The sequence below is a fragment of the Schistocerca piceifrons genome, chromosome 9 (genome assembly GCF_021461385.2).
Source record: "Schistocerca piceifrons isolate TAMUIC-IGC-003096 chromosome 9, iqSchPice1.1, whole genome shotgun sequence".
Classification (NCBI taxonomy): Eukaryota; Metazoa; Arthropoda; class Insecta; order Orthoptera; family Acrididae; genus Schistocerca; species Schistocerca piceifrons.
The window spans coordinates 96046221-96062345 of record NC_060146.1 but is presented as its reverse complement, the minus strand read 5'-3'; the positions used below and the strand labels follow the sequence as shown (position 1 = coordinate 96062345).

Sequence of the window (16125 nt, the reverse complement as noted above, 5' to 3'; positions counted from 1 at the left end):
TTGTCATCTGTAAACCTATGTCCTATAATTTATCTGCAAACACGGAAAGAACAACAAGAGCTGCAGATCCAGAGGATGAATATCGAGTGGATTATTCACACCAAAAATCAAGGAATGGCTGTACTGTGAAGCGGATAGATTTTATCACACGCCTAGCAGGAGGCATGTACGACGAAATGAGACTTTTTCAGAAAGGAAGCGAATCACACACACACATTCATACAATCATACACACAAACACACATACACACAAAGGTCACATAGCCATGTATCGTCCGGGGACGAGGCCGTTCATACAGTGCGGCTCGGCTGTCAGAGAATTGGGCTGATAGGAAATAAAACTAATACAATAAAAGTAAATAATGTGACAGTCTGCGTTCGACCCACATACAACCACGTCTTGTGTGCATGGCGTAGAGCACTGTCTATCTGCGATTGTCAACAGCAAACCTCTCAGTCATCAAAGGACTTGCATCTCATGTGTCTTGAAAAGTGACCATCCTATTTCCTCTAAACGAACGAACATTTATGCGACGTACTCCATTCCCCTGTAGCATCTTGGGTGTAAAATCAACTCTTCAGTTTCATAACTACGGTGATTTTAAGTTAGCGGCAGATGTTAGTGAGGTACTGTAAGCCCCGTGTATTCTTCTGCTTGACAGATGCCCTGTTTATAGAGTTAGTGGTGGCATGACGTCTAATTTCACATGTCGGAGGCCGCTGCTATACGTTTATCTGTTTGCTTGTAAGAGGTATTCTCCGTTACTAACGATCATTTTTATATAGGACTGATGAGAGCATAGTATAATTTCTGAACCGCAATTGGATGTGAACAGTGGGCGCTGTACATCTCTGGAAAGCTATGTTGTGCACGTATCACACAGAATCGATATTTTAAGGAAGTATTTTTTTTTTTCATTTTATAGTTTGTTACCGTGGTTTATCGTAGAGAAACCTACAGGAAGGAGGGAAATATATGTCTTGCATTGGAATGTTAACAGCGCTGCCTTCCACATGACTCATAGGTTGGAAACAAAAGCGATCTATCATTACAGTCTGTTTAAGTGCAGAACCGTGTAGCCTTAGGAATGCGTGTGTTTATGTTCTGTCTTACCAACACCCTCCTGGTACTGATCTCAGACACTAGAACAATACTTTAATATTGATAGCGTAGTTGGTTTACATAAAATGCTTTGAACTCCGTCCGTCTGGAGCTCCAACATGCATAAAAACCGCTTGTTTCCTCTTCTTCTTAACCGACTGCTATTACATCACAACACTTTCATATCTACTACTAAACACCGATAAGGGCTGCTGACCTCCTCGACATGTGTGTATCTAGAGAAGCCTTGCGCATTTGGAAGGGTGGGCAACAGCAGTTACGGACTTGGTACCCTCCATTCTCGCATGAGACGTGGAATGTAGCGGTCTACATCTGGTCAGTTCCAGATTAAATTAGTACAGTGCTGCAGGGCGGGTTGTTCAAAGACAGCGAGAGAGGATCTTGCAGTCTCTAACATTATCCTAAGAGCGCAATAATGCCCTACAGAAAGATTGTAAATTACACACTACTCACGAAGTGCTAGAAATATGTAGATCGCTGTCTGGTATACTTTCATGTACATATTCGACAATTAACAATGCATGGACATACTGCACAGTCACCTATCTACATTCGCAATGGTACTCGCAAAGTAGAGGAGGGATGGATTATCGATGATACTGAAATTGGAATGCATGCTGCTGTGTCATTGGTCGGTGTTGAAATTATCGTAAAATTGCTAAATTGTTCACACTATCAATTGTGATGCTTATTATTACAGTACACTGACGGTGCCTTTTCCATCCCATCCATCCACTGGTACGCTGTTGTTTACCACATAATGATTGACTGACATCGCTTGTGTGAGATGGAAAAAGAGTCTTGCTGGAGGGGCTACACCTTCTGGGGACGGCTAGCACGGAAACAGTGATCGCATACATGACTGCGATAGGAGGAACCAATGGAAATGGAACACAGAGCCATCAACCATCCTGTCACTGTGATAGATGAGTTTAAATGTAGAGACTGTCAGTCACCTTTGGACAGCAGTTTGGAAATGCTCTTCATGTTTCGATATGTTATGACTGTCTTTCATTCCAATTATCCAGTGTGTGTGTGTGTGTGTGTGTGTGTGTGTGTGTGTGTGTGTGTGTGTGTGTGTGTGTGTGTGTTTTGTCGAAGCAGCAGCAACAATATGATGTACACTGTGCGATGTCTAGTTTCCTGTGAGAGGCATCGAAACGGAATTTTGAACCTGACACAGACCTCGAAGTCATAGTGGAAAAAACAGAATGTGTGGCAGTGTACAAAGCATGTTAGAGCAGAAAAAAGCAATGTTTCAAACATTCTTGCGAATGATAGTCTGTCGGATATGGTCCTCATCCTCCTACAGTTGACACTTTACGCCGGTCCGTGCAATGGATCAATACCTGAATGTTTAATGCCACATATGCATGATGCCGGCATGGATACGGTATTTGTTCTGAAATATCGGAAGAGAGAGATGCGTTAAGAATCTTACGGAGTTCTGTATCAGGTGAAGTTAGCGGAGCATTTATAGTTCTCAATTTTTCTCTGACGAATGGTAGAGAATAACAATGATAGAACGTTGGAGTCATAGACTTGAATGGACCCCGAGGGATGTGGATCTGCTTTGGACTGCAGTACCCCGGTGATGAGTCGTCCTCATTTTCCCGATAACAAACATCACCATAACTGTTCGTATTATTTTTATACTGCCTCGAGCTGCAGGAGCAGGCTTCGTTTGGTGCTGACCTTACACATCATACACAGTTGGCGGAGCTACGACAACATGTTCCTGTTTCCATCGAATGGTCAAACACTGCCATGTGGCACTAACTCAGCCTGTTTCTACAAGGGTTGTAGAATGTGGTAGATACAGCTGTCTGACTTCTGCTCACTTCCGACTTAAACTGGAATGGTTACATGAGCAAAGCTGCAGAGATGGCAGGGCAGTCTGAGGAGCAGTTATAAGATGCATAGGGACTCCTGTAACTGACAGGTTCGAAAAAGGTGACTCGTTTCGAGATATTAGAGTGCCACAAATATGATTGACTAGTGGTTGTAAGCATTAAAAGCCTTCTCCATAGGTTCCAACGCAAGTATATGGTTGAATGGAAAGACTTGATTCCAAATCGCAGACAGGATTTCTACCGGAGCACTAGAGATCTGAAAAGCCTGTATACATTTCTTGCGACCTTAATCAGCACACCATCTACTGTATGTGATCACTCTCAATCAACCATCACCTATAACTCAGTGTATATATCGCACAACCTCTGACGTGGTATCGAGACAGAATGCGTTACAGATACTGGAGAAATGTCTAGTGATGGCACGAGGGTGTTGCAAATATTGGCTCCATACCATGTTCCTCAGCCGAATAACCTTCTAAATTCGGTGATTTTATTAACAGCTTACACCATCGGCAATGTGAAACTGCACCGTTGGTCTGATAATATACACTCTGGTGATCAACGTCTATATTCAGTGTCTCGGCATTTTTGTGGAAAAACTACTTCATTTGGAGGCAATGCCATACCTCTATTTATAAGGCTTGTATAGTTTTTTTACATGGACATCGTTAGCGATACTTGAGAGCACCTTTAGAACCAAGACCGATTGTACAGTAACATAGTCGTTGCGATCGTGTTTTTAACATCTGGTGGCTTGTAAGACGATTACTCCTCGTTTTCTAAGACACAGTGGTACCGCTCACAACAAAAACTTATGAGACATGCCATCCTATCGCTGTTTTTTGCACAGTATTGTTTCATATCATTAGCATTCATTTGTAGGCGACGTATTATACTTAGTAGTAGGGGCTGCGTGATAGTTTTGGATTGAGCATCAGGCTTATGAAGTGTGTATGTTCCGACGTGTCCCAAAAAAATTGGTATCTCCTGTCGTGAGGGAACGTATGGATTTTGTGTGGAATACTGTGATAGCTGCAAAGGGAAAATTATGTCAAGTCATAAGAATGGTACAGATATTTCTATGTCCAGAGTCACAGTCGTCAGGAAGGGGTATTTCCGATACTTCGCTCATCATCGGATGTCGTCCGATTGAGGCTGAAATCGTAATATTTAATTGTAAGTACAGTGATCAGGAACATATGTTGCCGGATTCCTAGGACGATTCTGTCTGGCGGTGCGTGACACAGTGGCGGTGGCCTGTCGCAGAAACGATTCACGTTTCTGGCTTACAGAGGGAGCTATCTAAATGGAACAGCCTGTTGGGGCACAGGACGTAGCTGACCAAACTGCGTCGCCCTCTAGATGGATGAATTGTATGTGTTGGATAGCCTTCGTAATCACGTGAGTCCTCCATGGAAATTTGAGAAGATTCAATATGGACGTGTGTTTCTGCTGTAGCATTACTCTCTCCCATGTAAATTGTCCAGCTGACCACTTCTGCACATTTCCCGCCCTTATTTCGTTGAGAGAACATTGATTGTGGTTTGTGTTGTGTGCATGTAGCAGGTGAAATACGGGTGGAAGACATGTTTGCTGGTTCTCTAGACATGAAAAACACCTTAGTTGACTTTGTAAATTATAAGGATAATTTGGAATCTCTTATATCATCGACATCGTTATTCGCGAGTGGAATTATCAGTTTCCTCCATTTTTTTTCACGTAAAGGCCTTCGCAGGCGAGAACGCAGAAAAGATATGTATCTAGTTACTCAGTGGTTTGTAGCACATTCCACCTCGCTGCACCCCACTAAAGTTTCGGATTTCTAGACAATTTCCAGTCTTTATCTTCGGAATTATACTGCGCAAGCGATACTGCTATGCGAGCGATATTGCCACGTGCTTGATATCGAGAAGTATCACGGAAATGGTATGATATTCTGGCAAACCATGTGAAAACACGTATGTTCTTGTAATCACAGAGTTTGGAGCTGGGTGTAGAAAGTAAACAGGTCTGGGTCAGAAACAGTAACTCCTTTGTGCCAAGGGGAAACGAACCAGTCTTTGTGCAACAGTTCGGAGAGTAACCTCGGTCCGCTGAGGGTGCTCTTGTCATGCATTGTGCCAGCGTATGTGCGAAGTCAGATGACTTGTGACCATCAGCAGTGGTGGATGACCGCCCAACCTCACAGGAAATATCTAGTGCTGCGTGGAGTATATACGGTGCATGTGCTGATGCCATCTGTCTTTGTGGTACATGTGCGAGTGTCTGGTGGTCGATAGCTATATTCAGGATACAGAAGTAGTGATTTTATATGGCGCAGGATACGAATTGTGTGTTTACTACAGCGATATGGTATGTGATGATATAGCCAGATTTGAGATTGATTTCACACTGAAATATTCAAGCTTTCCTAGACAGTAGCAGAGCAGTGTGATTGAGGAAGTCTCCTTAAATATTTAACGATATTTAGACTACTTTTGCAGGGTTTGAGTGTCAGTGCAGTATGGTAATCTGCACAAAATAGTTTTGCTGCTGAAAGTGTCATCTGCAGAAAAAAAAAATGCCGGACAGTGCTCCCACAATGGCAGCAGCAGCAGTTTGGTGAGTAAATTCAGTCAGAGTCAGTCAGAATGCTCTATTCATTAACAAGATATCCTTTGTGAGGGGTGTAGGGGTCTCTACAGACTGTATAGATACCTTTCCCCCATCTTGTTCGAACCAAAGTTCTGAGAGTAACGTGATGTCTTCTTTGTTCAAGTGTTCAAAGACAAGTTGAAGCAGGTCATTCATCTCTGGTGGGATGCTGTCGCAGATCCGCCATTGTGGCATTCGGACATCTCCAGACCAGCAGCTGTAGGACACGGAAAATTCCAGCCATTTTCCTCTTCTGTACGACAGTACCTCGAATTATTTTTGCGAATTGTTCTGATTTTCACGTCTGTGCTTATACAGTGCTCTCTTTCCAAACAAAAAGAATGCTTTTATGATTAATGGGGTTTCCACAAGCATGCACAGACATGATGAAGGCTTTTAGCAGTGAGAACAAGAGTGAACATGCACCGTTTCTGAGACATATGTTGAAATCAGGACGTTACGACTACCAGGAAGCATAACATGTGACAGATGGGCTGTCCCAGTAAATTTGCTAGGAAGAAGGCTTCCTGTATTATTATGTGATATTTTTTGTAAACAGTTTCTGAAAGCATACTGAAAGATTTCCATAGAGCATCCAGAGGGAGACTTTGCTTTTATTTACACAGACATGAGGCATCAGTATAACACTGACTACCTCCTAGCTGCACTGCAGGGCTGATTCGCTAGACAAAAATCTCGCTCGGCGATTAGGTTTGCGCTGGACCTGCAGGTGTGAAGGCTACACGTCAAGTGCAGCAGCAATGGTCAACACGTGTACATGGCGAGAGACATCTCGCATGTGGGACAGGCGTGCGCGCGTTGGACCTCTGTGGGGAACAGTTTGTTGGTGTGTCGCAGTCGAATTTCTTACTGACAGTTTGAAAGTGTTTTTACATGCAATGAGAGTTTGTTCTCTGCATTATTTTCGACTGTTGCCGTATTTTCGGCTGTTGCAGAGCATTATACATGCATTTTTTTGACAATTTTACGCATAGTGAACATGTCTGTGTACTGCATTATTTTGGGAACATGTCTGTAGGCTGTACAATGCTTTATTTCAACATTTTACGTTAGTGAACGTGTTTACAGAGCATTTTGCATTAATTATTTTGACAATTTACTAATTGTTTGCATGTCTGTACGTTACATCAGTGTACTGCATTATTTCGGTAATTTACGAGCAGTTTGCAGGTCTGTAGGCTATGTACTGTGACCATAAGCATGTCAGGGTAAGTGTTTCGTATCAGCATAGTAAATGAACCATATGAAATCCGTCCATAAATAAATTGTTCCCACTTCCTACTGAAAATCAAGTACATTCCTTGCTCTCCAACAGCTGCACACAGACTGAGTCCTGTTCCCACAATTTCTCCCCAAACTTCCATCTTGGATTACATCATGAGAGGGATAACAGCACCCTCCGGTGGCGGAATGGTGTACTAGGTCAGTTGGACTCCAGACCTCTTGGTGAGCACACTCCATGGAGCTACTGCATATGACAAATTGTTTAAATGAGCACTGGATGCAAAATAAGGACTTACGGCCATCCTATCCAACAGCGCAGCACAGACTGAGTCCTTTTCCCGCGAATTCCAAGGAAGAGGTGGTGGTTGGATGACATAGGATAGTGGAGGTAGCACAACTGGCCTTTTTTTCCCACCAATATTTTCCCTCCATCTTCTTGGGGACATTAGGGGATGGGGTGGTAGGTGAAGGAAGCCAAATTTTAATTTGCCAGGACATCACTGCGATGTTCCCACATCTATCGCCGCCATCTTGAATAAATTTGGCAACAGTGCAGAGTGCACTGATGTCCTCGTTGCCCTACTACTCTCTGTTGCCTTGTGAAATGCTGAAATATTTTAACACCAAAGTTCTACCAGTCTCCAAATAACTACTCATGTGCTAACATTAAACTGCAATAGATAGGTAATTAGGTGCATACAAACAATTGTCTTACCAGGCCGCTCGGTTTTCCTCTATTTTCTTTTCACAAACTTATCCATAATTAGAAACTGTCACAACAGCATACAGCACAAATGCAATAAACAACAGCACTTACATTTTAGACAGTAATGAGTAAGTATTGAAATGATTAGAAAGACAACAACTGAGCGAGGTAAGGGCAACAATGTACCGCTGTTTGCCACGGCTCAAGTATAGGTGGACAATAGCGACAGTTGTATCAATGTATCTCCATAACTTAAATATATCAATGACGTTGTTGATCTCGATACTGCGTATCTGTTCCTCGAAATGAGACTGAAAATAAAAATATTTTTCAGTGTCGCTATATCGCAACTAGGTTGTGAGTAATTTCACTTTGGTGGAAGGTAGGCTGAAGTTCAAGACATTAGGAAGAATCAATACGCAAAGAAGTGGGATACGGAAGTACTAAGGAATGACGAGATACGTTTGAAGTTCTCTAACGCTATAGATACAGCAATAAGTAATAGCGCAGTAGGCAGTACAGTTGAAGAGGAATGGACATCCCTAAAAAGGACCATCACAGAAGTTGGGAAGCACAACATAGGTACAAAGAAGGTAGCTGCGAAGAAACTATGGGTAACAGAAGAAATACTTCAGTTGATTGATGAAAGGAGGAAGTACAAACATGTTCCGGGAAAATCAGGAATACAGAAATACAAGTCGCTGAGGAATGAAATAAATAGGAAGTGCAGGGAAACTAAGACGAAATGGCTACAGGAAAAACGTGAAGACATCGAAAAAGATATGATTGCCGGAAGGACACATTCAGCATACAGGAAAGTCAAAACAACCTTTGGTTACATTAAAAGCAACGGTGGTAACATTAAGAGTGCAACGGGAATTCCATTGTTAAATGCAGAGGAGAGAGCAGATAGGTGGAAAGAATACATTGAAAGCCTCTATGAGGGTGAAGGTTTGTCTGATGTGATAGAAGAAGAAACAGGAGTCGATTTAGAAGAGATAGGGGATCCAGTATTAGAATAGGAATTTAAAAGAGCTTTGGAGGACTTACGGTCAAATAAGGCAGAAGGGATAGATAACATTTCATCAGAATTTCTAAAATCATTGGGGAAGTGGCAACAAAACGACTATTCACGTTGGTGTGGAGAATATATGAGTCTGGCGATATACCATCTGACTTTCGGAAAAGCATCATCAACACAATTCCGAAGACGGCAAGAGCTGACAAGTGCGAGAATTATCGCACAATCAGCTTAACAGCTCATGCATCGAAGCTGCTTACAAGAATAATATACAGAAGAATGGAAAAGAAAATTGAGAATGCGCTAGGTGACGATCAATTTGGCTTTAGGAAAAGTAAAGGGACGAGAGAGGCAATTCTGACGTTACGGCTAATAATGGAAGCAAGGCTAAAGAAAAATCAAGACACTTTCATAGGATTTTTCGACCTGGAAAAAGCGTTCGACAATATAAAATGGTTCAAGCTGTTCGAGATTCTGAAAAAAGTAGGGGTAAGCTATAGGGAGAGACGGGTCATATACAATATGTACAACAACCAAGAGGGAATAATAAGAGTGGACGATCAAGAACGAAGTGCTCCTATTAAGAAGGGTGTAAGACAAGGCTGTAGCCTTTCGCCCCCTCTCTTCAATCTGTACATCGAGGAAGCAATGATGGAAATAAAAGAAAGGTTCAGGAGTGGAATTAAAATACAAGGTGAAAGGATATCAATGATACGATTCGCTGATGACATTGCTATCCTGAGTGAAAGTGAAGAAGAATTAAATGATCTGCTGAACGGAATGAACAGTCTAATGAGTACACAGTATGGTTTGAGAGTAAATCGGAGAAAGACGAAGGTAATGAGAAGTAGTAGAAATGAGAACAGCGAGAAACTTAACATCAGGATTGATGGTCACGAAGTCAATGAAGTTAAGGAATTCTGCTACCTAGGCAGTAAAATAACCAATGACGGACGGAGCAAGGAGGACATCAAAAGCAGACTCGCTATGGCAAAAAAGGCATTTCTGGCCAAGAGAAGTCTACTAATATCAAATACCGGCCTTAATTTGAGGAAGAAATTTCTGAGGATGTACGTCTGGAGTACAGCATTGTATGGTAGTGAAACATGGACTGTGGGAAAACCGGAACAGAAGAGAATCGAAGCATTTGAGATGTAGTGCTATAGACGAATGTTGAAAATTAGGTGGACTGATAAGGTAAGGAATGAGGAGGTTCTACGCAGAATCGGAGAGGAAAGGAATATGTGGAAAACACTGATAAGGAGAAGGGACAGGACGATAGGACATCTGCTAAGACATGAGGGAATGACTTCTATGGTACTAGAGGGAGCTGTAGAGGGCAAAAACTGTAGAGGAAGACAGAGATTGGAATACGTCAAGCAAATAATTGAGGACGTAGGTTGCAAGTGCTACTCTGAGATGAAGAGGTTAGCACAGGAAAGGAATTCGTGGCGGGCCGCATCAAACCAGTCAGTAGACCGATGACAAAAAAAAAAAAAAAAAAAAACAAAAAACAAAAAAAAATGGTCTTTCGCTACGTCCTTGCTGCCGTGCCTCTAAAATAATTGTTTTATCTAAACGAAGTTTTTCAGTAAAACTTTTATTTTTCACGTGAACATTAAAAAGACCTCTTTTCGGATCCGCATTTGTTCTCCGCTTAGCGAAAGTTAGATTTCTCTGACTGGCTAGCGATTGCTCTGGATCGCTTCAGAACCTCGTTAGTTGCACTGATAAACTGAATACGACTTACTGCGAATAGAAGACGCCATGTAAGTCACTGTCCATTACCTTACAATATCCAGAAATGAAACGACATCTACTGCCAAACTTTTTATTCCAGCTACAAATTAAATGTGTTTACGTATCACATGACATAACCAAAGGTTGGTTTTTTTTGTTTTAATGATTAGAGCAGTCAGATTAGAAACTGCAGTCGGTTCTCATTTCCTGACCGCACTAGTACAGTAGGCCCACTATATGATTTCATACATTTCACTTGTAAAGTCAGTAATTCTGCATTGCTGCTCGTTTCCACCAGCCAACGGCGTTCATGGCGTTTCGCTATTGTTGTCGTATCCTCTCAAACTATGTATAGGCTCTTGAGATATCACTTGTGTCATTTTTAGTGTAACAAAGGCTAGTGATTAAGATGAAATATTTTTCAATCAGTTCGCACTGTGGTATTTAATTCATCAAGAAAATTTTTATCTGTCGTTTGTTCTCTAAACGTGTAATACCTACTCTTAGACAAAAGGACCATTCTGAGCGAACCCATAACTTCCTTAGACTTTTGTTCCGTGACTTAGTCGCGAAATGAACTGATAGCACACAGAAGCCGTCAACAAAAGAATGTCTAACACGTTTCTCTCTTTTTGTTATAGCTAAAAGGGAGAGAGAACCACTCGTTCGTTTCAGAGTAAACAGCACGCAGAGATGGCAACTTTCAAGAAAAACAATTAGTAATGTGTCAGATAGTGCAGGCGGCGTGGGTAGGGGGGAGGCGGAAGCGCGTTTGTTGTGTTCTACAAGGAATGTCGTAAATGACAACTCTGCGTTTGTTATCAGACTTTCGTCTTCCGAGGATTTAGAAAAATGGTTAAATTCTCGTCCGTGTGAAAGAATTTTGCTAGCCACGTGGTTATGGTAATCGTTTCTTCCACAATGGGCAACTGGAAAATCCTTCCTACACAGGCAACTTAAATTGGAAAGAACACACAGGATATGTTTCGGGGAAGAGAACGACTTCGTCTTAGAAGATGCAACGGATCTTCTAAAGAGACTGCCTACACTACGCTTGTCCGCCTTATTTTGGAGTACTGCTGCGCGGTCTGGGAACCTTACGAGATAGGATTAATGGCGTACATCGAGATAGTTCAAAGAACGACAGCACGTTTCATGTTACGGAGAGGGGAGAGAGCGTCACGAACATGATGCAGAATTTGGGATGGACATCTTTAAAAGAAAGGCGTTTCTCGTTGCGGCGGGATCTTCTTACGTAATTTCAATCACCAACGTTCTCTCCGAACGCAAAAATATTTTGTTGACGCCTACCTACTTAGGTACAAACGATCATCATAATAGAATAAGGGAAATCAGAGCTCGCACGGAATGTCATAGGTGTTCGTTTTTTCCGCGCACTGTTCGAGAGTGGAATAATAGAGAATCATTGTGAAGGCGGTTCGATGACCCTCTGACAGACACGTGTGATATGTAGAATATCGATGTAGATGTACAAAACATATGTCAGTTAGATTTGGTGGAGTGCAGTAAACAGGGCCATGCTTTCGAGTATTCCTCCCTACATTTCTGAACTATTCTTGGTTTCTTACCAGTGTCACTAATCCCGGTACCGTCACCACACACATTTGGTGCACCAGAAAGCGCTGCATTGTTTACTTCAAAATCTTTCGAAAATATTTCCTCGACGCACGCTTAGTATTAACTAAGGACATTCTATGTTAATTTGTAAGTGCGATAAACGCTTGTTAATATGTTAAACCCACACACGTTGTTCACTACACAGAGCTTCACTCCAGATTTGTCATCACAACAAAACAAAGACACCTGTGCGGGAGCTCGCCAGTAACAGTCATTATGTAACCACCAAAGAGAACAACTGCGGAGGATATAGCACTACATACTCGGTTATACGTTACGAGGAGGAAAGTTACATACCATACATGCTACTTTGTGCAATCAAAATTCTATGAGTGGCAAAAAAGGACAAGTATACCAATAATTTATTAAGAGTTTGAAAAGAAATATCGTTGAGTATTCAAGCTGTAAAGAATGATTTTCCTTCGTGCATCCTTTTGAGCACTTTATACACTTACACTTACAAATCACCAAAAATTTTAAAAAAATCCTAAATTTTGCCATATCGTTCTTAAAGTCGTAAATACTGGAGGGAATTCATAATATTTAAAGCAGTGGAAGACTTCAATTTATTGCTGGGGAAGCGCAATCAGTCTACAAGATAGATCGCTTACAAATCACTCCTGCGAATCATCCTAGAATATTGCTCAACTGTATGGAATCCGTACGAGATAGAACTAACAGGGGATATTGAACGTATACGGAGAATGGCAGCAAGAAGGGTCACAGGTTTGTCTAATCTGTGTGAGGGTATTACAGAGATATCGAAGGAACTGAAATGGTAGATTCTTGAGGACAGACGTAAACTATTCCGATAAAATGGCTCGAAGCACCATGGGACTTAACTTCTGAGGTCATCAGTCCCCTAGAACTTAGAACTACTTAAACCTAACTAACCTAAGGACATCACACACATCCATGCCCGAGGCAGGATTTGAACCTGCGACCGTAGCGGTCGCGCGGTTCCAGACTGTAGCGCCTAGAACCGCTCGTTCACTCTGGCCGGCTATCCCGATAAATTCTTCATTTGTGTGGCCATAGTGTCTGCAGTTGCTTTATAATCCTTGAGAATATTTTTGTTCTGTCGTTTCAGCTACAAAAATGCTTGATTTTTTTTCATCAGAGGCGTTTCTAATTTTAAAAAAAAAAAAAAATGTAGGTCAAAGAAAAACTAGTGGAAAGGTTATTTTGGCAACCCTACAAAACACAAACCATAACACGTACTTGAAGTACAAAAACAAACAAAATACAGTGGTGTGCATAAAAGTGTGTTGTGAAAAACGTAAGAAATGCATAGTGCTGCAGAACAACTAAATATTAGACCAGAATTATCGGTGCCTAACGCAGAAAAGCAACGATGTGCTCCGAGACGGCATTTCCCGATGTATGCCAGAGATCAACTTATTCTTAACGACCTGTCTTTCGATCTAAAAGCAAATCAAAATGTAAAGAACTGATGATGCTTTACCTCAATAAAGCGAAACGCGACTGGTGAAAAAATAACACTTTTTTGTTGCTGCAGTGAGAGATCTCGAGAAAGTCTATTAACAAAGTTCCAAGAACCGGCTTTAATTGATTACTAATAGGTGTATACTACAACCCGCTACGTATCGTTGGCACAGGGATCGTAAGAATGAGATGAATAATTACTGCAAGCACAGAGACATTCGACAATCACTCTTCCCGTGCTCCGTACGTAAAAGGAAGAAGAAGAAACCCTAATAACTGGTACAATGAGACGTACCTTCTGTCATGCACCTCACGTAGTTGAGCAGAGATATAGAAGTAGACGTAGACACTGAGCGTGCGGTGGTCTGAGTCTGTACAATTGGTCGCGTTTAGTCAAGACTGGAAATAGAAACGACACTGCTTTCAGCTACAAAAGTAATTTCGATGTATCAGCGACAGTTTCCATGCGACCTTCAGTGCACCGGCTACAGAGCAGGCAGCGACTAATTCGTAAACTCAGACTCTACAAATTTAAGACAAGTGGTTCCATAAATTTCAAGAATCGTAATAAGTATGAATGACAACGAGAATATAACTACTTCATTGTAAAATAGTCAAGCGAGACTATAATATGGTTTTTTAGCAGAACAGTTTAGTCTAAATATTCTGACAATTCTTTACTGCCTCCGTGTATTTAACGGACACACGCCCACACACACACGCTCAAACGCACGAACTGTCTGAAGTCAGACGCGCAGTAGCGGCTGACTGTGGAAGATCCACTTCGCCACTCCAGGCACATATAGACATACACGGCGTATAGAAAATAATCATCTGATTTGCCATGTCTGTATTTCTGAAACTAATAAACATATACAATGAATTTTGTTTTTTTGATGATTATGAGAAACTCAAAAAGTTTTTTTATACCTTTTCTTAGGTGTTCAATATGCCTCTCTTGTAGTGCACGGCATATGTGAATGTGGTATTCGAATCATTTCCACACTGCATCGAGCATGTCTCGAGTTACAGCTTCCACACCTGCTGTTACGCGATGCCTTAGTTCGTTCATTGTTGTTGGTAACGGGGGAACGTAAATGGAGTCTTTTATAAACCAGCACAAGAAATAATTACAGACAGTCAGGCCAATAATGTAAGCCGAATGATTTGGTCCAGTGCGACAGAGCCATCGTTCAGTAATCCTTTCACTTAAAAATTTCCGCACTTCCAAATGATAGTGTGGCTACCTAGCGGGAACCATGTAAAACTCGCTAGTTTACTCTTTCCAACAGTAAGTTGTTCATGCACTTATGTCAAATACCATAATAGTTATGATTATTTTAAATGGGATTATTCCTTGTGATACACCCAGTACATAGTTTTCTGTGGTTTGAAAAGGTGGTTTACACGTTGGATGAGGTAAGAAATTGGCACTCATGATTTCTTGTTCTGATATGTGCCCACTAAAATGTTGATATCAGAGCGACAAGTTTCTCGCTCCCTATCTCCCGGCTACACGAACACAGCCCTCGTCTGATTTCCCAAGAAGAGTTTACCACAGCTGTCCGCCACAAAAGGCCATAATGAAATGGAACACGGCTGTTTTTCAGAATCGGAAAAGTTGTCCTCGCCCCTATATCAGAGCAAAGTCGCGTCTCTATCTCAACAGGACATTCTGCTTCGTTAGCACATCCTTGTCTGGAATGGTTCACACTTTGAAAAAAGTTCGACGTCAAACACGCCCTGTTGTTTAATTTCCGTGAGTAGGATTTGCATTACAACTGAAGACCTCTGACGTAAGAAGTCGAGTCTGGCGGGCAACGCACACAAAGAAGGGGGGGGAGGGGCGGGGTGTCTATACAGCCACCCACACATGGAGACACTGAAGATGGGCAGACAACCCTCACTTCCTATCTGATTGTACCAATTCGCTAGTCGCCTTTTCCAGTAGTTAGTACATTGAAATTTCAGTTCATAATTCGTGTCTTTTAAATCTGAGCTCAGAACCGAGAAGATGTTGAGTAACAGCCGTTCTGGCTCGGCGCTCCTACCTGCTGAGAGAGGCGACACTTCTCCGCTCCCGCGCGTCTTGATCACTGCGACGCACCGCGAACAACTGACTTCCTCAAGAGCCGCGGCCGCTGCGCTGTAGTCACGTGACTGCCGCTGTCGGTAGCCCGAGACGTCCGAAGAACGTGCGAGGCGAGTGACCTTCGCTACTTCGTTTTCTCAGAAACTTCTTGCGTCACAAAGCCGAATACTGTCAGTGTCGTTCGGGTTTTTCGCATCGATTCCCTCATGAAACGGCAAGTACAAAGATTCCAATCGTGTCGGCGTCAGCAGAATGGGTATTTTTCGACAGGAGTTATCGCAGTTTTTAGTGCCTTTCATTTTTGACGGCTTCAAGTAAGTGGCAGTTACCTCTTCTGTGATTGAGTCATGAGGAACAGATCGCGCAGACGACTATTTGGTTACATTCTGCCGAAATTTTTGTCTCATATTTAGCGGTTTTTGTTTCAAAACTTACATGCAACGTAGACAACCCGTCAAAAATTTCTATTCGCTGTACGGTATCTTAAAATACAATGGCGCATGATGAGATATCGGCACATAAAAAAGTAACCTCTACATAGGGTTGCCATGTACATCTGGGACCTTGTCAGAGCACTCTGGGATGTTATTCAATGTAATTACGTTTTGTTTAGAACACAATTAC

The 16125-nt window shown here is 42.0% G+C and overlaps 1 protein-coding gene across 1 annotated transcript in view; it reads right to left on the bottom strand.

The window, feature by feature from the left end:
- The window catches only part of LOC124717038, a 210376-nt gene extending 194816 nt beyond the window's left edge, over nt 1-15560 (bottom strand). Inside the window, exon 1 of the mRNA XM_047243693.1 lies at nt 15461-15560. The gene's annotated coding sequence lies outside the window, so the exon portion shown is untranslated. The remainder of the gene's footprint in view (nt 1-15460) is intronic.
- Nucleotides 15561-16125: the final 565 nt, after the last annotated feature.